Source organism: Manis javanica, chromosome 2 (genome assembly GCF_040802235.1).
Source record: "Manis javanica isolate MJ-LG chromosome 2, MJ_LKY, whole genome shotgun sequence".
In the NCBI taxonomy this organism is placed as follows: Eukaryota; Metazoa; Chordata; class Mammalia; order Pholidota; family Manidae; genus Manis; species Manis javanica.
In genome coordinates, this window is record NC_133157.1 from 51,449,595 (window position 1) to 51,472,660 (window position 23,066).

General features: G+C 45.4%; 1 long non-coding RNA gene across 5 annotated transcripts in view; it reads right to left on the reverse strand.

The window, feature by feature from the left end:
- The window catches only part of LOC140847683 (uncharacterized), an 80,434-nt gene that overhangs the window by 49,719 nt on the left and 7,649 nt on the right, over positions 1–23,066 (reverse strand). For 3 of the 5 annotated variants that reach the window (XR_012127704.1, XR_012127703.1, XR_012127707.1), the window contains one exon: positions 8,880–8,974. The exons of the other annotated variants lie outside the window; for them this stretch is intronic. This is a non-coding gene — a long non-coding RNA (uncharacterized lncRNA). The remainder of the gene's footprint in view (positions 1–8,879; positions 8,975–23,066) is intronic. 5 annotated transcript variants of the gene reach the window in all.

The following is a 23,066-nucleotide window of genomic DNA, read 5'->3' on the forward strand; positions in this document are numbered from 1 at the left end:
CTTGTCCTTTAGATCAGAAGCAAACCCTCCTTGCACATCATGTCCTAATTAGACACAGACTCTCTCCCACAAACCTACCCAGACTCCTCCAGAAACCAGGCCTGATGAACTATCAAATTTGCCCAGTCCTCAAGGGTCACAGCCACAAATAAGCTTTTTGCTGAATTTGGCCCATGCTTTAGGTTTTCAGTGAAACTCGAGCTCAAGGAAGAGCCCTTAACTTAAATTTAACTATGAATATTTTCTCCAAGATGCTTAGAGTTTCCCTCTTCTCACCAGGACCCCAAGACACACATACACATACACGCATACACACACACACACACACTCACCAGCCTCAGAGTTACAATTTCACTAAAGGAAAACTTCATAAGGAATTGATTTCAATGACTCTATCTTATCCTTGAGAAGAACTGTAACTGACTGTTAACTAAATTATTTCTCTCAGAAAAACAAGTCACATTCTGAAAGCTTACTAGAAGTTTAAAAATTAGATAGTGTCAAATGTTGTTGCTCTTTGTAATGTAAAGTTTTAATTTTCATTATATACCATTTATAAAAATTCCTACCAAGTCGTAGGGGAAATGGGGCAGAACCAAGACTGAAAAAATGGCTCCTCTCTTTTCTGCCCATACATAGTGAGATCTAAAAGAAATGAGGAGCTCTAGGGAATGTAGCCAAATAACTCAGGCACTGGAAGATTAACTCCATGTCTAATCAAGCCACAAATTTGTTCTGAGGAATCTATCTGCACCTCATTTTGCCATTTGTAAACCAGAGCTCCTCATCATTGTGCAAGAAAATTAAATTACCCCCAAATACCTGGAGCCATAGAAGTGAGCAGACAAGATTAAGTTTAAGACAGCATCTGATGTTTTAGACCTGGCACACTGAAAACCTGGGAGGTTGGGAGGTCGCACACCCCCAGGGGCAGGCACGGGGCAAATGAGAAAATTAAGGCATCTTCATTATATAAAAGCTAGGGGAGCTGGAAAGACAAAAAGACCTGTGTGCGTTGAGTGTTGAGCTATTTCACCAACATCCCTCCAAAGGGTAGAATGGTCACTGGGAAGGAAATGAGATTTCAAAAAATCTTTGACAAATCAAAGGGGGAACTGGGAAAACTGATGAGTAAGAAGACATTTTCGGCACAGTTAGGAGACAGAGAAAGTGGCAATACCCTTCTCTTGGGGGGAAGAGACAGGAGGACACAGCTGTGGAGCTCTTAAAAACTTTGACCTTGATAGTAGGAGACTTGGTCCCTCCCTAGGTATAAAGTAGGAAGAATTTGGGGGTAGGGTTTGGGATAAAGCTGTATCAAAAAGAACACATTTCCAAGGCTACTAAAAAGTTTGAAAGATAAAACCCTAAAGAAAAATATGTAAGGGTAACTGGCACTGAACACAAACCTTGAATAAAGAATAGAATCATAGGCTCATCTTTTTTTTTTAATTTAATTTTTTTAACTTTTTATTAAGGTATTATTGATATACACTCTTACGAAGGTTTCACATGAAAAAACAATATGGTTACTACATTTACCAATATTATCAAGTCCCCACCCATACCCCAATGCAGTCACTGTCCATCAGTGCAGTAAGATCATAGGCTCATCTTTGTTCAACAATTTCTAGTAAATTTTCACAAAGAAACAAATGCCTTAGGAACACAAATGACTTCAAAGAAAATGCCAAAATCCAGACTGGAGTAAACATCCGGGGATTTCATTACCTTTGGTGCTGGAGACCTAGGACAACTTTAGAAATCTGAGATTTCCCTTGGATAGTGACATATTGGATTATAGGGTCTAGTTTAAAGATGATTCCTTAGGCAGAGTGTGACTAGCTTAAAGTTGCCAGCCATCCTCCTTCATCTGAGGTTAGGAAGGAATGGAAATTTTGAGACACGTACTGAGACCCACCTCCAAATCAGCTTGGTCAATGTACTGAGGCTGGAAGAACTGATCCAGACTAGAGAGTGGTGCAGAGGGAAAGAAAGGAGTGGACCTTAGGCGAGCCGTTGGAAGATGACACCAAGCCATTCAAAAAATAATTCCAAGCCAGGCCAGTTCTCTAAATGAGCCCAACTAAATACCACCAAGAGACAGAGGGGCCTGCCAAGCAGTGACCAAACATTATAAGCAAAATTAGCCAATTAATGGGCTCTCCTGTCTCCTGGCTGGATTGCTGTGTCGGCTGCCACAGCACCAGCCTGGCCTTGGATAGGCAAAGCCACCGCCTGCTGTTGCTGGGCAGGCTCTCCACCAGGTGGGCAACAGAAGGGTGGTGGGGAGCGGGGGCTCTCCAGATGGCTGAGCTGCGAGTACCCGTGCTAAGCTTTTTCTTTGCTGCAAGTTACTCTTTAAGCACACACCCCATAACCTTCCAGAAGAGATCCCTGATCTGTATGTAAGCAGCCAAGTGTACCTGAATGGGTGATTTTAACCTGATGTTTCTCTTTTTTCCCCACGCAAAAACTATCTTTTGAAAGATTTTCCAGCAATGAACTACAACCTCTGCTAATGCTTTGGGTTACGTTACTATAGCAACATTTTCTCTTGAGGAATTGAAAGTGTTTGAAAGGATCTTCTTTTATTCATCTTTACAACACAGCAGACAAATGACCATCAGGAAAACAAACACTGTCCCCATCTTACAGATGAGGAGAACCAGGCAAAGACATGTTAAGTAACTCGTCTGTGCATGTGCAGAAAGCTAATAACAGACTCCTGATTTCAATTACAAACTGGGTGATGTTTTCCAACTGTGCATTCTGGGCTCTGTTAAAGAATGCTTTTAAGAGAAAAGAGGCAGAAACACTTTACCCCTAAATTAAGACAAGTTGAGCTGTTTGTTTTATTTGCCGCAGACAGAATAAAAATTCTGCCTTTTGTGACATCTGTAATGTAACTGATGAAGGAGCCTGAATCTATGTCTCTCCCAAATAGGAAATCATTATAATAATATCATTTGTAATATTAATCAAAATAGCCCAATTAAACTCAAGAAGTACATACTGTATGCTGATTTTGTGCCAGACATTGAGCTAGGCTTCTTAGAGATTGTATTTTATCCTTAAAGGGAGATATTATTCCCACATTTTATACATAAGGAAGTTGAGAAAGTAAAGGCTTATGAAGGTGTGATTGGAAGAATAACTAACGTCCTGCCACTTCCCACCTCCCACCCAGAGCTACTAGGGAGGAGGAGAAGGCCTGGTCCAAGAACCTAGTTATGGCCTTGACAAGCTTCGCTATGGGAGGCCTGTGAAGAGAAGGAAGCCAACTCACATGAAGGCATACAGTCTTTAGAACTGAGATGAGAAGTTAGAGAATGGGAGCTCATGGCAGAGCCAGAAGCAAAGAGAGCAGAGCTGGGAAGAGGGTAAGACACCTGCTCACTCAACTCTTCTCCCACCACCATCACCGCAAAAACACAACTGCTCTCTGCAAGTACATTCAAGGACATGCAAGTACATGCAAGTACATTCCCCTACAGAGGAGGGGAAAACAGACCCAAGTTCCCCAGGTGCGGCAGCCACGCTGCATTATCCATAGCTCTGTGTAGAGACCCATCAGGCAGCGGGGCAAGGCATGGCAGTCCTCCTTTGCAAACTCTGGAGGAAATAGAGGCTCTGTGACTCCTAAGGACACAAAGCTCATGAATGATGGAAACCGTACAACAATCCAGAAAGGGCAGCTTTCATCTGCTGTGGAAATATGGAAGCTGCACACATAACTCAATTCAGGGAATGAGCCACTTGACTTTTCTGAAGTTTTTTTAAAAGCCAGACAAACAAGGAGCCAGAAGCTTCTCATCCAATTCTCATGCATTGTTTCCTTTAAAAGAGCTCTTCCCTTAAACACAGGCTTCTTTCCTGACTAAATATGTCATTTCAGCCCTGCTTATTCTGCTTGTTACCACGATGGTGCTAATTCGAGCATGGCTCACTCCAGAGTTGACACTGATCCTCCTCATAAGCAATTGTTTTTCAGCCAGACCCATCAGTGGCCCCCGTCAGCCCTTTCCAAGCATGGCTCCAGCTTTTCAAAATGCTGACAACAGTTCCCCTCTGTTGCCTAGGACAGGTCATGGTTGTCCTTTTTGGAGCATGTAATTGTGTCCTGCGGAGAGCAGACACCCCTGCCCCATAGGCCCAGCCACCTGTTTTCCCCATCGCAGCAACTGGTGGCCCTGACTCCAGCAAAAGCCAGGGCAAGCGGAGACAGTTCGAGAGGCTGGAGTCAGAATCCAGTTAAGAGCCAGAATGAAAACAGGACTAATTAGTGAAATCCATCGGAATCTTTAAACTGCTGCCCGGGAGTATAAGATCATAGGACTGGAAGGGTTTCCTTTTCTGTTTCTAGGGAGGACCAACTTGTGCCACCCTAATGGCAGTTCCATCCCTTTTAAAGGCAATGATTCTCCAACTTGTATATCAGGGGAACTTGTCAAAAATGCAAATTTCTGGGCTCCATCCCCAAATAAGTAGCCTGGGGAGAAGCCTAGGGAACCACATGTTGACCAGCTCCCCAGTGGTTTAGATATAGGTGGTCTTGAGCTCCACTCTATGAAACACTGCTGCAGAGTCTTAAGCAAACAAAAATCCTCGACCTCCCTTAGAACTCATCTGGAATTACAAAAGCTTCAAAAATTCTCCCTAACATCTATACCTGTGGGTTTGGGGACTTACAATGACAGTCCTTGAAAATAAAATAGATGATTTCCTCTTAGAGGAAGTTAAGAGTCCCTGCCTCCCTCCCCAACATTTCCCATCCCTGTTTCCTCACAGGTCCATCTTCTGATGAGCTCCACCTGCAAGTCCTACAGGAAAGGACTATGTTTATAGCCTCAGTCCCCTAACTGGGTGACAATGGATCTGCAATTGAGTTACGTGCCATTCAGACCCAATCTGCACAGACAGCCTTGGGGAAGGCATGGTCCCTGAGCTGTAACATGTCTCTCTACCACCTCAGGCTTCCCACCTCCGTTTTGTGGGCTCACTCTCAGATCTTGGGCTTCTGCCTTGGCACCCCCTTTCCTCATTCTCTGTATTGTCTTCTTTATACTCCCCAGCTGCCCTGGATCTCAGGTGCTGACTTGGATGACACTCTCCTCATTATTTCTTGAGCACTCCATGGGATCAGGAAGGGGTTGCACCGGTCCTTAATTCTATTCACCAAGTGTTTCCAGTTCTCCCCATCTACCCACCTACTCAGTAGATGGTATTTGCCCTCATGTGGGGGTTGTAAAACTAGTTCTGGCCAATAAGCTGTAAGCAGAATTTATGTGGGTCACTTCTAGGACAGAGCATTTAAACAAGAGGACAAACCACCCCTCCGTCCAGCCCTGTTTTCTCTCAGGCAGGGTGACTGGCGGCATTAGAGATGGTGACCACTCCACCAGCCTGGGCCTCTGAGTGGCCGCGATGAGCAGTGTCTCCTGCTGATGTGCACTGCACGTACAGTATGAGCAAGAAACCAGCCTTCATGGTTTTAAGCCACCAAGCTTGGGGAGATTGGTTTCCACAGCGTAACTTAGCTTGTCCTAGCTATGGAAGGTCTTTGTGCTGTTTTCAGCTCTTGCTACACCCTTTCTTGGGGACTTGAGTCCTTTGCCTTTACCCCCAGCTATTAGCTGAGGCACTCCCATGGATCAGCAGACAGACAAACTGAGCAGAATAAGAGTGCAGCCCTGCGTCCACTGGGGTCGTGATTCTCCCCACTTTTCTCTGGCACTGTTGCTTGACTCAGGATCACCTCCACTTTTATACCCTTGAGACACCACTGACCCTCCAGTCAGATGCATTCCCTCTAGCTCACATTTAATGCCTTGGTAGGGTGTCTCTGCCAGGTCATACTTACTTCCCCTCGTCCTGTCCAGTGTTGCTGCACTGTCTAATCAAAGACTTCTCAGAGCCTGTTCTCACAACGGCAAGGGAAATAGCTACCTTCATGATTTCTAGAGATACCTTGATCACTAAAAGTTTCTGTCTAGAGCTGGAAAATTATTACAAGTAGGTCCAACCTAGCTGCCTCTATTTTTCATGATGATGATAATCTAACTGCTAGAAATACTTCATTTCCAGCAGTTGCCCTGTCTACCTTGTGTTCCGGTTCCTAAGGACAGTTGGCAGTGAACCTCCTCTGCAGCAGGCTTTGGCAGCTCATGCGGCTATCTGGTTTTGCAATGATGACAAATGAAATTACTGCAGGTCCTGGAGCCTTGGTCCCTGGAAACCATCAACAGGATGACAGCTCCTTCTATTTGGCTTGTAACAAGCTCTTCCAGGCAACTAATCACCAGACAGGGTCTTCTATCCAGAATGCAGAGTTTCTTAATCTTATTTTGCAGAATTAATTGTGCAACCTCAGTACTGGGATTATTCCTCAACAGGAATTCCAAAACTGTGATAGAGTGTAAAGAAGTAATTATAACCCCAAAGACACGATGATATAGAAAAGAAAAATCTAAAGAAGTGGCATGCTTAAAATCAAAGTGAAATTTCAGAACACATGCGAGTGTAAAATAATTTCCCATGTAAATTTTTGTCACAGTTACAATAAGTAAAACAGATTTAGTTATGAGTCAGTGGAAAGGGGTTTTGCTGTAGAGAGAAGACTATTTTTATTCCTTTTTCCAGGACTTTCCTCTTGCCCCTGAACCTGGTAAAGGGCTTTGCACTAAAAAATTTTCAATTAATGCTTAATGAAATAACCTTATGCCTAAATGTTTTGTGCTTAGTTTATGTGTGTATTTGTGTGCATGTGTGTGTGTCCATGGGGGTAGAAGGTAGGTGTGTATACTTGGAAAAAATAGGTGTGGAAAGAGACATAAAGATACGTGAACACTAAATATAAGGCATTTGCTTCTTCCACAAATATTTATTGAACACCTACCATGTGCTTGGCACTAGTCTAGGAATACTAGCCTCATGATATCCTTCATGAATGAAGGAGAGAGAAAATAAATAATAAGCATATTAGTGATATAAAGAAAAGTAAGATGAGGGAATGGAGAATGATGGATGGGGTGTTACAGGGTAGTCAAGGAAGTATCTTTGAGAAGAAATATGAATAAATCAAGAATTAGATGTGTGGTTGTATGGTGCAGAAAACATTCCAGGGAGGTAAGACAGTAAGTATAAAGGTCCTGAGGCAGGACCTGTTTTGTGTATCAGACAAATATGCCAATGTGGTTATAACTAGTGAAAGACTAGTGATAGGAGTGATAGGAGGTGAAGCTGTGGAGGTGGGCAAGACACAGATCACTGAGGCCTTTTATGTCATGGTGAGAACTTGGAATTTGTTCTGAGAGTGAAGGGAAGCCACTGGAAGATTGTGAGCAAGAGAATGACATGATAAGTTTTGAAAATATTTTTTGCTACTGCAGCACAAAGAATAGGCTGTGGGCTACAGGGCCAGTTATGCCTGGTTATGTTGACTTCCATTCTTCATGATTAAGATTACAACTGGACCTCCATTTCAAGACCGAGTGGTCACCAGAGCCCTGCATGTTTGACTTTTCAACTGGATTTCTGCCTTTGTGTGACCACTCTTCTCCCTCAGATTCTCCCTATGGGAACACTGCAGTAAAATCAAAGAACCAGGGCACCAAAGATCATTCCATATGGGTCTGAGAACACAGGGGGATTGCTGGGCTCCCAAGAGAAGAGGGTAGGATAAAAATAGAATTTGTACCACCTTTCTAACCTCTCCATCCTCAATGCTCTATCTCGTAATTCTCAGCTCTGAAAAATGATGACATAGAATAATACCCACATTTATGGGGTCTCCAGTTTGGAGCATAAACCAAGAGTAAGCACTCTCTGATATTTTGGCTCCTTACCAATTTGAGTTGGCATCAAGACATTTTCAAAAGAAGAATAAAAAATATTTCAGCAAGCTTTCCAAGTTAGTTTCCTTCTGCCACTAAGAACCTCACAAGATAGTCTGCCTAATACAGGCATGCCCTCATAGCCTTTTGCAAAATACAAAATACCTCCATATCCTTTGTTTTTAGAGCTTGAAGCTGCAGACAGAGAATGGAAAGACAGAGAAGACAGTAGCCAGCAAAATGAGGTGAATTAATGAAGCTGGTAGTTGCCTCTGAAAGTTTTTCATGCTCCACCAGGAAAAAGAAGGGCCCCACAGTCTGAGGTTGCAACTGGCATCACTTCTCCAAACTCAGACTTTAGGACACATCTGTGTGACTCTTTTTCAAGAATCTTAACTTCTCTGGACTTCATTTCTTCCTTTGTTAGAATAAAAGGGAATTGGACTTTTTGACTTACATGGGATGAATTTAAAAGCTGTAAAATTCTGATTTTTAGAATCACACACAAAGAGAATCCAAACCAATGTATTCCAAGACTGATGACCTAGTTCTATAACATGGAGATGCATGCATAAAGTCAAGACCTACTCTACGTGATTTTGCTTATTTACATATTTTATTGTATGTATTTTTCCATTTTCATCAAGGAAAGAAGGCAGAAAGACAGATGGAAGGAAGAAAAGAAGGTAGGAAGGAGTGAAAGAAGAAGCCTAAAAAATATGAAATTGATACCCGCTAGATAGAAAATAGACTTCTTTTCCAAATACCAGTGGAAATCTGTTTCCTGCTATCCTCCAGTGTAACCCATATGTTGTGGGGCTAATAAATTTGGTGGCCCTCGCTCACACGCCAATCTTCCTGCTTACATCATTCTCTTTAGGAATAGTTGTTTTGAAAGATATGTCCTTCTTTTGCATTTTCCTCTGACGTGAGTGGAGAGAGTACTAATTTCTGCAGTGAGTCTTCACATGGCAAAATACATTTTTGTGTTGTAACCAACTCATGGCCGTAAGAGACAGCCGGCCACCATAAGGAACCCTTTACCTGTTCTCTGTTTTCTTGCCCTTAACTGGTGCTCACTGGAGAGTGGATCTGGCCATCAGAGGGATCTTTTTGGTGACATCTATTTAATCAGTTCTCTGATAAAGAAAATAGAAAGGAGACCCAGGTTTCTATGCAGAGCATGAGAACCAATCAATTGACTTATTCTGACTTAAGGAGCAACTTCAAGAGCTCACACCACACTATCCCTGATTTCACATCTCTGCCCATTATGAGGTTCTGCCTCTCCTTGTAACCTGACTACCTTGACTCAAGTTGGGAAACACCTGTGGGATTTGATTCTCGTGGAGCCAGTGGCTCTTAAAACTCTGAAACCTGAGAAGCAACATCTGTCGGCCTTTCTCCTCTTCCAGTGACCAGTTTGTGGCACCACAAGGGGGTAAATGCTGAATAAGGCCTGGTGCCTGCACCGAACAAGGAGACTTAGCACAGCAGTCGACACCACGCCCTCAGCATGTGGGGCTTTCTGTCCAACCTGGCCGGCTTTCTCTTTCCTTTCCCCCTCACACAATGGAAAGGAAATTTATTAGGCAAATTCTTCTACAGCAGAAACAGTGTGGGAGTCTCAGCAATCGGTGCGCACTTGACTTCTGGTCTGCAACACATCAAGATCTTGATTTGTAGTGGCCAGAATCATTTGTCTTGTGTTTACAGACCGTCTGAGGAACATCAGTTAACAGGGGGGTGGTCATTTTGTTGACACTTTTCCTCCAGTTCAGAGGGGGAAGAGGCTCAGAGACCAACAGGAGAAAGATGACATCTCGCCTCATTATCTGGGGTTCTTCACCTTTCTTTAGGGGGCCTAAAGCTGGAAAAAAAGTTTTACTTTTCAATTCAAATTCTTCATTTCTCAAGGTTCTTCATGAGAATTTAAAATTCTCTTGCTTTTCAGTCCTTACCTTTGACTGGAAGTTAGATGGATGTCCATGTTGCCGAGCACAGGCAGGAGAATAACGGGGTCTTGACCCCTGATGGTGAAGGTAGGAGGTGGACATCCTGGTCCTCCTGAGGCTGATGGACACCCCAGCTTCCAGCTTCCAATCTCTGGGAACCAAGCCTCTCAGACAACTACTGTGTGCGGTTTGGGACAGGAGAAAGCCCACACCCAATCTGATACCCTTTGGGAATCAGAACTTCTGAGAAGTGAACTTCTGGGGAGGGTCTCAGAGAGGTGACAATCTGAGAATGCTAGTGCTTTTGGAGTGTGACATAGAAGAGTAGAGAAATCACAAGTGTGTTGGGCATCGCCCCTAATGCTGAGCATACCATTAATGCCAGTCAGATGTTGGTGCTCCAGATGGGAAAGGTTGAAAACTGCTGACCCAAGGGGTAAAGGCTGACCAACCAGCATGTCTGGCTCATCAGAGACACTCCCCAAATATTTGAATGATGGAATGAGCAAGAGATTCACTGATTGTTTAACATGTCCCCTTTCCAAGCATATGGTGTTTTAAAACAGGGTCTCTGGGAGTAAAACCAGGGAGGCAGTGCAGTGCAATGGCTGAGGGTAGCCTCCAGATTTAAATAATCCTGAATCTGAGTCCCGGCTCTGTCTCCTACTGGTGGTATTTTGACAACTTGTTAAATGTCATCTCAGTTTCCTGGCCTGTAAACAGAGATTACACTATGGCCTACTTCACAAAGTTGTTGTAAGGGTTAAAACAAGTAAAGTATAGGTGATGGCTCATTTTACATATCAGCTTGGCTAGTCTAATGCCCAGTTGCTTGGCCAAACACCAATCTAGGTGAGGGGAAGTTTTTGAAAAGATGTGATGAACACTTAAATCAGGAGAGTTTAAGTAAAGCAGATGGCCTTCTGGAGTGTGGGTGGGCCTCATCCAATCAGTTGACAGCCTTAACAGGAAAGACTGAGGTCCCCTGGAAGGAAAGAATTGTGCCTCCAGACTGTCTTTGGACTCAAGACTGCAACATCAACTGTCCCAAGGTCTCCAGCCTGACAACCTGCCTACAGATTTCTGACTTACCAGACTCCACAACTGCATGAGCCAATTCTTTAAAATAAATCTTTTTCTCTGGATGGATGGATGGATGGATGGATGGATGGATGGATGGATGGATGGATAGGTATACAGAGAGATCTCCTGCTGGTTCTGTTTCTCTGGAGAACCCTAATACAGTATGTATAAAGGACTGAGAAGAGTTCCTGGACCAGTATATATATGCTCAATAAAAGTTTTCTCATTATCCTTAATTCCCTAAATGATAAAGCTTTCCACACCTGGCCAGAATTCCAGGTGCCTATAGGAAAGTTATTAGGGGGCTGGGATCAGGAAAAACAGAAGACCTGCTCATTGGCCCTGCAGCATACTATTTAGGTAGCACCAGCTCTGGGGGTGGCATTGCTCTGACATTTGCTATCGTGGGGGACAGAAGGCTAGACCCCTTCAGCCACTAGCCCACCTGGGCCTCCATCCCCTGCCATCCTTGTAACTCCTCAGTGCTCACCAGTGAGATGCTTGGCGATTCAGGCTCTTGGGCAGCTATGCCAGTGGATGCTGGCTCCTCGCTCCCCATCCCTGCAGCCCAGTCTACAGATGGTCCTTCCGGGCCTTTCTTCCTCGAGACCCTGTTTCCTCCTCTGACCCAAACTCCTGGTGAATCTTTCTGATAAGTTATGCTCTTCCTCCAGAGTGTCTTTGCTCTGTTACCACCACTAAATCATCTGAATCATCAGCTCAGTATGGAGCCACTGACACAAGACACAGACCCCCAGCTCACCCTCCTCCCTACTTCCTCCCCAGGGTGATTGTTACAAGCAGAGAGTGGAGAGAGAGGGACCCTGCAGCACCAAAAAGCCTGTTGTTATCTGTCCCTGAGCCCAGAAAAGCCACAGTTTCCTCCCTGCCTGCCCTTTGGCCCACCAACTTTGGGCTTTTCTTGCCTTACTGAGAAGAGCCCTGTCCAGTAACTCACCACCAGCCCGGGACATTCTTCATCTTAAATCTCCATCCCTCTTTCCAGGCTCTCTGGTTATGGCTCCAAGACAAGCATGTCTGCAGGACCGGAAGCCACCCTGCCGGGCTCTTTCACTGCCTCATTCCCATGAACTGGAAGATGTAACGTCCGAGCTTCACATACTTGATAATTCAGCGGAAGCCTCTAAAGAGTCTGTAGCTTTACCAAAAGATGATTCAGACTTTGGCTCCTGCACCAAAGGTCACATGCATGATGGCTATGGGCACCTTGACAGGCCACTTAGAATCATGTTTTGATGGGCTCCATCAGACTTCCTAGGACACACCCTCCTTTGACAGAGCAAGCACTAACGCCCAGAGAAGGGGAGTCTTAATTAAGGACACACAGTTAACTGGGAGCCAGACTGGAGCTCAAATGTGGGTCTCTTGATCCAGCCCAGTGCTCCCTACAGACTGCCTGGAGTAGACCATAGAGACTGTATTCACCTTGGCAAGGACCCTGGATACTGTATCTGAGGATTGTTGATAGGTTGATCAAAAGTTTGTTCGTGCAGAAAGTAAGAGACAACACTTTTAGCTTGTGAAATCTGTATACAGAGAGAGAAAGAGAAAGGAGAGGGAAAACCAGGATAGATCTCCCATCCTCAGTCATGCAGTTGTTCTTTTATTCCACTACTGAGCTGGAAGGATAGCTCCCACCAAACTATAGCACAGGGTCCGCCTTGGAGAATTCCTGGCTACACTCCAGAAACAGGAAGTTTGCGCTCTGCACATAACCATGACCTTCACACACACACACACACACACACACACACGCACACAGGGCTTTGGCCAAACTGAAGCCCATGCCATGAGAACGAGAATGGTGGGTTTTAGGGTCTGCACAGGTGTGGGGTCCTCCTTCCCACAGATCCTGGAGTCACAGACTTCTCTCTCTGCTGCTCAATGGATCCCTAAACCTGGAGATCCAGTGGCTACCATGGCCGTGTCTTCACAGGCTCTGGCCAGGCTCTGTGGGTGAGCACCAGCTCTCCATGCTTCCTCCCGTCTCAGACCTACTCGTCAACCTGACTGTGTGACCTCTTCCTGCTTCCCAGCCATCTCCCCTCGCCCCTACAGCTGCTGGAGCTCAGCCTGCCAAGTCTCCAGAGTCATGTGGATCTCACTGCCCAGTGTAGGTGGGAAGGACATGGAGAGGTAGTCATCTCAGTGGGAAGGCCGCTCCCAGAAGGCAACGCTTAGAGGCCCAAGCCAACCCCACCCCTCTGTGGTATTTTCAACAATTTCATGAAGAGCAATGGAAAGGGCATTTGGCCAAAAGACCACTGCTTTTCAGAGCTCAGCTGCTCAGAGACATGCCCGAGGTTCTTTCCAGAGGCCAGGAGCCAGTGCACAGGCTGAGGGAAGGAGTAGCAAGGAGGCAACTCCTCCCCAGGGGGGAGGCCACAGACCATGGGCCCTGGGCCTCAAGTGCCACTTGTGGTCCCTGTGTGGCCCATCAAGACAGAGAAAAAAGGGGACAGAGAAAAAGCAGGAGGCTATGAATTTCCCTATGAAAAGCTTAGATTTTGGAGTCAGACAGCTGCTAACACTGCTAGCTCTGTGTGCCTTTGAGCAAATTACTTAACCTCTCTGAGCCAAACATTGAAAATGAGGATAATGGGTATCCTTCTTGCTTGGCTAGTCTAAGAATTAGAGGAAAACATATGCAGAGCAGTAAGGCAGTGCCTAGTAGCTCTTTAATGATGGTGATGACAGTTAAAATCTGGGGAACACCTACTATGTTCTCAGAAGCTGGTAGCTATTAGGTTGTTTTTTATTCTCAGTGGAAGAGAATGGATGTTACAGGTACCAACACAGACCGCACCTCTGACTTTGTGGCTCAGCTCCTTCCCCAGGAGACTTGAAGCCCCATCATCTTCTCCTGGGGCAGGTGACTCAGAAGAGGGGACTGCCAAGCTGTGAGTCACCGGTCCCACCCTCTCAGGGCACCTAGGTCCATCCTCTTAGGCGCATCCACAGCACCCAGAGCTCAGGCCCAGTCCAGCTGTGCTTCTGCAACCACAAGGTGGTATGGCCAGCAGCCAGGAGAGAGTTCTCCTTTTCCCAAAGTATGTTTGCAGTATAAACACAATCGTAAAAGGAAAGCCAAGTGTCAGCGATGGTGGGGTTGAAGCAAGAGCGGGAGCGGCTGCGTTCCTGGCGATGGCCAGCCGCGCCCAGCCCAACCCGGCGGTCAGTGTGGAGGAGGAGAGGCCCTGCATCCCGTCCTGTTGTCAGGCCGCACAGAACCTACTCTCTGCAAACTTTGCTTGGCTGAAGCAATTGAGAGAGGGCGACGGGAGGAGGAGGCAGCAAGGGAGTTATGCTAAACTTCTCCCCCTCCCAGGCTCCAAGGCCTTGTTGGACTCAGAAAAATAATCCGGCTTAATAAACTGACTTGTCATTTGATCCATAAAATTCACTGCTCCAGTACTTAAGAAATTCCCCTGGGGCTGCATCTGTGGGATTCAGATTCAAAAGCAGAATTACTGACCATGGAGATGGCTCCACCATCAAGTCACCTAAAGGATGAACTAGCTCTCAGAGACCCTCTGGCTATGTCTCCACAGCTATCATCAAATGGAAGATTGGAACAATGATTTTAGGCAGCTCTAACCTCTGCCCCTTCAAAACACAAAACAAAATGCAAAAACTTGTATACTTCAGGGGGAAGTAGGCGTGAGGACATGAATTCTCACAGTTGTCTCAACCCTCAGCAACACTTCGGCTGTGGAATCCCATCTCTTACACCTTGTCCCCTTGCTCTGCCTGCCCTTCTCCCCCATGCCCACCCCTACTGCCACGACTTGTGGACTTTAAGGTCTCTGCAAAACAATTCCAAATTATCACCAGTTCTAGCCGCCCCATGTCCCATCCCTTGCCTCTCTCAGACCTGCTTGGAGAACCTTAGTTCTTCAAGGAGGGTGAGGAAGAGGAGGAGGGTGTAAGGGGTCTGGAAAAGGTAGGCTGGGTTCCGAATCTAATTCAGATGTACTGTACTCTGTCTGCTCCAAAGGAAAACTTACGACTCACAGATGTGTTGCAACAAGCACAGGGATGAAGCCATGGAGGCCCCCGCATGTTTCCCTTGGCCTCCGCGCAAGCTGTTGACATCATTTCAGACCTTGCCATTCATCCACTGCTGTTTGGAGCTGTGGCTGTACGCGGCTCTGTTCCAGAGTCTGGGGAAGGTCTGACTGCAAACTGGGTGGTGGTGGGGATGGAGGTGGTCCCATTGAGTTTGTAAAAACAAACAGAAATGCACTGAACCTTGCCTTTCCCCCACTGGAATGATGAGTGAAATTCACTCCCACCCCCTCTGCCCAGCCCACTCCCCCAGGGCAAACAGACCCAGGCCAAGCTTGCCCAGAGACCCAGAGATGCCTTTGTCCTGTCTGCACTATTTTGGGGAATGATGACGAATGTTCACCACAGGTAAGAAAAGCAGGGGTTCCAGTAGCAAATTCTATCACATCCTTCCAGACGTCATGAGGCCGCTCTGGGCCCGTCTGTGTTCTGCAAATCCTGGGTAGCAGGAAAACACTGCTAATGGCTCCCAGAGGTCTTAGAAAAGAAAATGGCCAAAGTCAGAAATGGTAACATTAGGAAATAGGGCTTGTGCATAGGTGCATGAGGGGAAGGATTAATAATCATTTTCAGAAGACAGCTCTTTTACATGGGGGACACTGTAAAGGAGAGCCTCTTTTTGCCAAGCCTCCCAACTCCTCAAAATCTTTCAATTTGGATAGCATGGACAGCAGCTGGGGCAGCAGGCAAGAAGGGGTAAAACGGCAAGCCGGATAAGAGAGTGCAGGGGGAGAGGGCCTCAGAGCTACCTGAATGGGGGGGTCCCGTGTTTCAGATTTGAGATGTCATGTTTCCCACCACGGGCAAAGCTCTAGACTTTGTCACTAAGATAGAGTGTGGCTTAGTGAAAAGTACTCAGCCTCTGAATACCGTGGAACTGAAATTCAAATCCTGCCAGAGGCTACTCTTCTCTAGCATCCAGGGCCTGCTCTTCAGTGTGGACTTGGGAAGAGGATCACTTCTCAAACATCACTTGACACAGTGTTTGAGGAGAGTGCTTAGCCGTGGGGATGGTCATCTAACCCAGAGCTGGAGGGGAACCAATGATGTTCTTGGAAATGTTTACCAGTTTTCTAGGGGAAAATAGCCCTGATTTCTAGCAATTTCCAATTTCTGTGGTATAAACACTCCCATCATGTTTAATTTAAAGCTACTAACTGTTGGAAGACAATTCATCAGTCTCTTGCATTTCTGCACATCATGTGATCAGAGGTACTAACAGTTTTGTTCTGGACTGTACTTTTTAGGATGTTTGTATTTCTTCCCTCCCTCTCTCCCTATATCTCTTTCTCTGTCTCACTCAATCTCTTTCTCCCTCCAATGCCAGAAACAGGACTCTGCATCCCTAGATGATGAGAGATATGTACTGTGGAAAGGGTCCTGATCTTTGAATCAGTTCTCAAAGAGGAGCCATCTGGAAAAGCCATCTATCACAGCATCCATAGTAGACTCTGATGAATGAGAAATAAGCTGTTCTCACGGCAGCACACTGACATTTAAGGTTGTTGGTTATGGCACGTAGCACTACTTACTCTGACAAATACAAGTAATTGCCACTATTATCTCCATTTATTGATGGGGAAACTGAGGCTTACAGGTTAATGTACTAGATCTAGTACTAGTAAATAGCAGAGCCAGGATTCCAACCTAGGCCTGTCTGTCTCCAAAGTGTTTGCTCCACCCTGCTGAAGCTTTGTAACAAAGGCCCATTGGAGGCAAGGTTTCTGAGGTCCCCATTTTTTCCCAGAGTGGGAAACAGGTCTCTCTGCCAGAAAAAGCCTGTTCCCTTTGGCAATCAGCCCCACCTTCAGGGAAGTCTAGAAGGAAGTCGGACCATCTGCAGCTTCCAGGAAGATTGATTCTTCATGTCCAAGCCACTGCTGTTCAGGGCAGGGCAAGGATCCCGTGAAGAACTCTTAACCTGCTGAGTATTGCACATTCAGGACAGCTGGCAGGCTAAATGAGAGCCCCCCATGGCCACTGAGAGACCCCTGTCACCATGGGACTGCAAGCAGTGCAGTGATTCAGTAGAGCTCATACCATGAAACTGCTGAACAGATGCAATCCACAGTCAGGTGGGAGCTCCCAGGTCATCACAGCCACATCACATCACAACAGAATGGCCAAGACCCTAGGAACCAGCTGTCTGGCTTTAACTTCCAGAGAGTCTCATGTGACTTAGGTTAGGCACAATTTAAGCACTTATGGAGCACCTGCTGTGTACACTGCAACTACAATTGCTACTACTTATGAAACTGTTTCAGAGACTGACGAAGGATTTGTTGTTCTGATTTCTGGGTACGTTTAAAAGAAAAATCTGACAAAGATCCTAAATAAGGTCATTTGGCTTGACATTTAATGAATCATCTTTGCTGAAAAGGACAAAAATATATAAATTCAGGACTCTCTTGGAAAATACCCAACACGGAAATGCTGCTGGAAGATACGAATGAAAAGAAGAGGAGAAGGGGTACCCATCGGTATCTTATCCATGTCTATGTCCCAGCACCAACATAGAGTAAACAATCTGAAAATAGCTATAAATGTTTAGCTTAATAAACAAGAGTTTTCTGAGCTGCTTAGTAGTTCTTACATCTTTTTGGCCTGCTAAGAAATCTGTGAGGTTTTCCTACATGCTAACTCAGGGTGGTATAGAGGCACTGCTGCTATAGCCTTTCCCAGGATATTTGAGAAACACACGGGCTGCTCAGCAGGGGGTCTAAGTAACTGTTCACATCTGAGCCTGTGCTCTGTGGTTCCACCATCACCACCTCCAGGTTCTTGGTGCTTCTGATGCAAACTGAAGAACACAGCCCGAGGTGTGAGTGGATGAGCATAAAATGACTAGCCGCGAAGCGCCTGTCTGCTGAGCTCTTGGAAATGCAAACTTCACAGACCATTTCTTTCTCTGGGTCCTGCCCAGCTCCTTCCAAGCCTTGGCATTCAACAGTCCAAGAGTAGTAATAGTAACTAATAACAGAAATAATTTCCAATCATAACACATGGCCTGATATTACTATAGAGTCATAAGACTTAAAATACTCTCTGTATGAAAGAAACTGTTTGTTTCATGGTTCAAACTTTGGCAAACATAGCTACTAGATCCCCAGCTGTCTCCCCTGACTGGCCTTTGCATACGTGCACAGGGAAATTCCAGTCTGTGCATAATTTATAAGGGCCCTGGCCTGAACACAACTTGCCATCTTACTCCCTTCCCTTCTCCACACTGCCGCCATTTACATTCTAGAAACTTGCAAAATTGTTTGTTTCTCCCTTACTCAAAGCCCTGGGTTTTGATTGTTTAGGTAATAAAATCCCCATTGTTTAGATAATAAAAGTCAAACTCTATACCAATCTTATATGCTACTATATTCTATTCCAATTCCTCTGTCTAAAACCCCATGCTCCAATCAAAATTATCCATTCATTTTCTCTGAATGCTTTCTTTTCTATTTAGTTAATCTTAAAGAAAAATTTACATACAGGGAAATGCACAGATCTTCAGGGTACCACTCGATGAGTTTTGATGAATGTATACAACCACGTAACCACCTCTCAATGTTTCCACATCTCAGAAAGTTTCCTCATGTCCCTTTCCAGTCAATTCTCTCCCCTACAGGCTACTGCTATCCTGATTTCTGTCACCATAGATTAATTTGCCTGCCCTAAACTTTAGTATATACTCTCTTATAGCTGGCTTCTTCTGCACAACATAATGTTTTGATATTTACAGATATTGCTGCATGTATTGGCAATTTGTTCTTTATTTATTAATTATTGCCAAATGGGATTCTACAATATGAATGTGCCACATGTTTGTACCCACTCGCCTGCTGGTAGATACTTGGGCTGTAAGCAGTTTTCAGCTACCACAAATAAAGCTGTGATGAAACTCCAGCCCAAGTAGTTTTATGGACATGTGTTTTCATTTCTCCTAGGTAAATGCCTAGGAGTAGAACTGCTGGAGCATAGGATAGGTGCATTTTTAAGTTTATAAGAAACTGTTGAACTTTTCCAGAGTCATCCGTTTTATACTCCATTTTACACTTTCACCAACAATGTACAGGATTGAACAAACCCTTTATTTTCTTGCCCCTGAGACTTTGTGTTCACTTTCATACACCTGGAAAGCCCTCTGCCTACTGCCTCACTCCTGTCCTTACCACCTCTGTTAAGACATCTTATATATTGTCTATAACAAATAGTCCCAAAATGTGTAATACCTTAAACTCAGGAACATTTCCTTTTCATTCACATAGTGTCCAAGGCAGTTCTATGGCAGCAGAACTGCCACCTCCAAATAAGGTTAACAAGGCAACCCTGCAAGTCCATATTTAGCCAAGGATGGAGAATGAGCAGATGGAGAAAGAAAACCTATTTCTTTACTGACTTGGCTCAGAGGTAACCATCTTCCCTTTGGTGACATTTCGCTATTGAGAACTAGTTCCAGGCCTCATCTAGATGCAAGGAAGGATGTGAAATGGGGACCTCAGCTGAACAACTGCTTAGCAGCCACAAATGTGTACAATGGAAGGCAGAACACAAGCCTTTGGTGGTGGACAGTTAGCCATCCCCACCATCCCAGGGGTTAAAGTCTTAACCTCCTTTCCAATCTGACTTGCCTACTTCAGCTGTCTCACAGGCTGCACAGAATTAATCCCTCCTTCCATATGTCCATCGTACATGCTGTCCCTTCCCATACAGCACTTGCCTGCCTTTCATTAGTTATTTCTGTGTTTCGCCCACTAGATGGCGCACTCTCGGAGGGCACTGGCCATCTCGGATCCCGGCGTTTGGCACACGAGTCTGCCAAGACGTTTGCTGAACTAGCTGTGGTGGATACACATTTGGCGCCCACCAACCTTGGATGCACCACTTGTCTGCTCTCCCGACTCCCCACTTTGACCTGCCTGCGGCCACGTACTTGTCTCGCCACCGCACCATGAGCCACAGCAACCTGGCACCTCCAGGTTGACACAATGGGACGGGGTGTGATTCTCGGTATTATGGATCTCTTCCATCACCTGACGGCTGCCCGTGGAGGCTCCGGGGAGGGCCCAACACCCAACAGGCAGGGCCTGTGTCCTGAATACTACCTGTGGCTGAGCCCCTCCGCTGACCCATCTGCTGAGATTGGGCATTGTTTGTTGAATCCCTTAGCCTACCTGACACACTCACACTGTGTAAACTAGGACCACTAAGCTGAGGGAGGGACAACCAGTCCCCCTGTCTTTCCATTCCCTTTCATTACTTGTCATGACATGTAAACTATACCATATCTGGCCCTATGCTGGTGTGTGATGCCTGCGTCCAGGTAAAGAGAGTTTTCAAGGTAAAGTTTAACTATGATTTGGTTGTTAAACCTGCTAATGATTCTATTGATTCTTAAATTTTATGCATTTCTTCTGCATCCCATTCAACTATAAGCTCTTAAAAGTCAGGTACTAATTCCTCCTCTATACCCAAGGTACATACCCATAGTAAGGTACCCATTCATTTAGTATTTACTGAGTGTTACTATGTGTCACTCACTATTCTAGGCACCAGATATAGAGCAGTACATCAAAGAGATCAAGTTCCTGTCTGGGGGAACTTATGTCATAGTGGGAGAGACAGATAAAACAAATATGTGTGATTTTTGAAAAAGCTGTAACAACAGAAATCTCCTCATGTAGCATCATGTCCTTCCTCCAGCTCCTAGCACAGGAGCATTTTCATATTTATTTGGGTCAATGATTGATCAACACCTGTCTCACCCAAAGAGCTGTGAGAGCTGTGAGTCTGGGGCACCACTCTCTCCCCAGCACCTAGCACAGAGCTATGGTAGATGTAGATAACATCTACATCTGCTGAGGGCTGATTATTTTCCAGGCACCTTGCAAAACATTTGCATGCATTATCTCCTTTAGTCCTTACGCCAGCCTGCAGAGTGGTCACTGCCTCCATTTCACTAATGAGAGAACTGGGACTAGATCACGTGACTGACCCAGTGTCACCTGGCTAGCAGAAGGTGACAGACCTGACATTAGAATCCACTCACTTTCCTCAGGACTGTGCTGCAACACAGAACAAGAAGTGATCTTTCATGTCCCGTATATTCTCTCAATAGCAAGGAGCACCAACTATGGGCCACCACTCCTGTGAGCTGGGCAATTCAGCCCCTTCTGCTCCTTGCTCTGGCCAGTCTAGGCAACCTTCCCCAACAGATGGAGGTTGTGTGCTTGTGGTAATTACAGACTGTGTTGTCCTTTTCATTTATGTCTTCACAATCCAGCTTGACATTGTGTCATAAAAGTTTATGTACTGTGTTCTCTCCGCTCCTTACTAATATTCTCTGGCATTCTCCCTGGCCATCCAAAATCAATACTATCACTCGTCTCTCAATAAAGTAGGGAGCTATGAACAAGGCCCAAATGTGCACAGTGACTATTTGCAGCAATTAGACGTCACGCTGAAAAATAGCCATGCAGAAGGAGAGTAGGCAAGATCTAAGGACCAGCACATCACTAATGCCCCTTACCAGGACCCTGGAAAATGGACTGATTAAAAAAATACCCTCTCCTCTCTCATCCCTTCTCTTTCTCATACTCTCTTTCTTTCTCACAAGAGATAAGGAGAGAGAAGTGCATTCAAATTAGGGACCCCAGCGATCAATATTTACTTGCAGTGGGTGGACTGTAATCAATGTTAATTAACCAGACTCTTTTTCAGTAAAGGTTGGGACAGGAGAGTAACTGCACAATATTTTTGACCAAGACAACAGATATTAATGGGCTTTGGTAGGGTCAGAGTGCAGGAAGGAGAAGGCAGGCGGGTCCTGAGCAGCTCAGTGGGAGAACATGTACCCAGGGAGAGAAGAGACTTTAACAGTTTAAAGGTGGTCCTATCAGTGGGCCCTGACGGTCCAGAAGCTCTGCTATTTGCACATCCTCCACCAAAGTGCAGGGTTCCTGCCATCAGAACAGTGAGCTTCATCCATCAGGGGATGACTCCCACAGTGTCAGCTAGTCAGTGGCAGCCACCAGGAGGGTGACAGGTGACTCAGGCCACCCACCTTCCCGTGATGCTAATCACCTTAAGCATCGTTCATACCCAGACGATGTTACACAACAGCAAGAGCAAGGAACTTAACGACAGAAGGTCTGGGATTTTTCTTTGGGAGGTGCTTCTGGCTATGTAACTGTGAGCAAGTCACATGACATCTGGACTCTCAATTCACTCACTTATTACAAAAGTGATTACCACTGACCTCATGAGCATGGGCTTGTAAGATTCAAACAAGGTTCTCTGCGGAGGCCCATTGTAACACGCTTCAGAAATGTCAGCAGCTACCATAGTTAGGAGTAACAAGGACAAAGGCCCGGAGCCTCTGACTGCAACCAGCAAGCATAGAAGATGGGACCTGAGGTTCCTTTCTGATCTCCAATGCTGTAGGAAGTTGTCTTTGCAGTTACTCATGCCAGTTTTTATTGGAAAAGATTACTTATCTCTAAATAAAAGTATAGCATTGAGGAGAAGACCCCCCAATGTGCCAGTGCTACTTTTCAATACCCCAGTAGTAAAATAAAGTTGTAACAGTTGGAAACATGACAGAGCTGCCAAAAAGAAAACTAAAAGTTGTATCTGCTTTGAAACCATGCACACATTACCAATTTTTGGTCAATGTAGAAAATAAAAACGGATGAAGCCTATGGGTTCCACCTCCCAGAGATACCTACCATGGCCAGATTCCCTGGGCTTCCCCCAAATACCATTTTGGTCAAATGGTAGTTCTACCTACAAGGGAGGGGCCCACATCCTTCAGTCAAGAGTAGAACACCAAAACTGTCATGTTCTTCTTGTCCATTGCGGATGAGGGAGCACTCGGGGGAACACTCATAGCAGGTCATACTGTCATGCAGAAAAAACATTCTAATTACCCGAGGCACCCCCTTGGCCTCTGGGATAGGGTAGTCCCAGTGGTCGGGATAATCACTAGCTCTTCCTTTCCCAGGCATGTTTAGGAGTCTTCCATGTAAGGAAAGTGAATGAGAAAACCGAGGGTTCAACAAACTACTGAGCATCTGCCATGAGGCAGCACACCCCACTCACACGCTGGAGACCC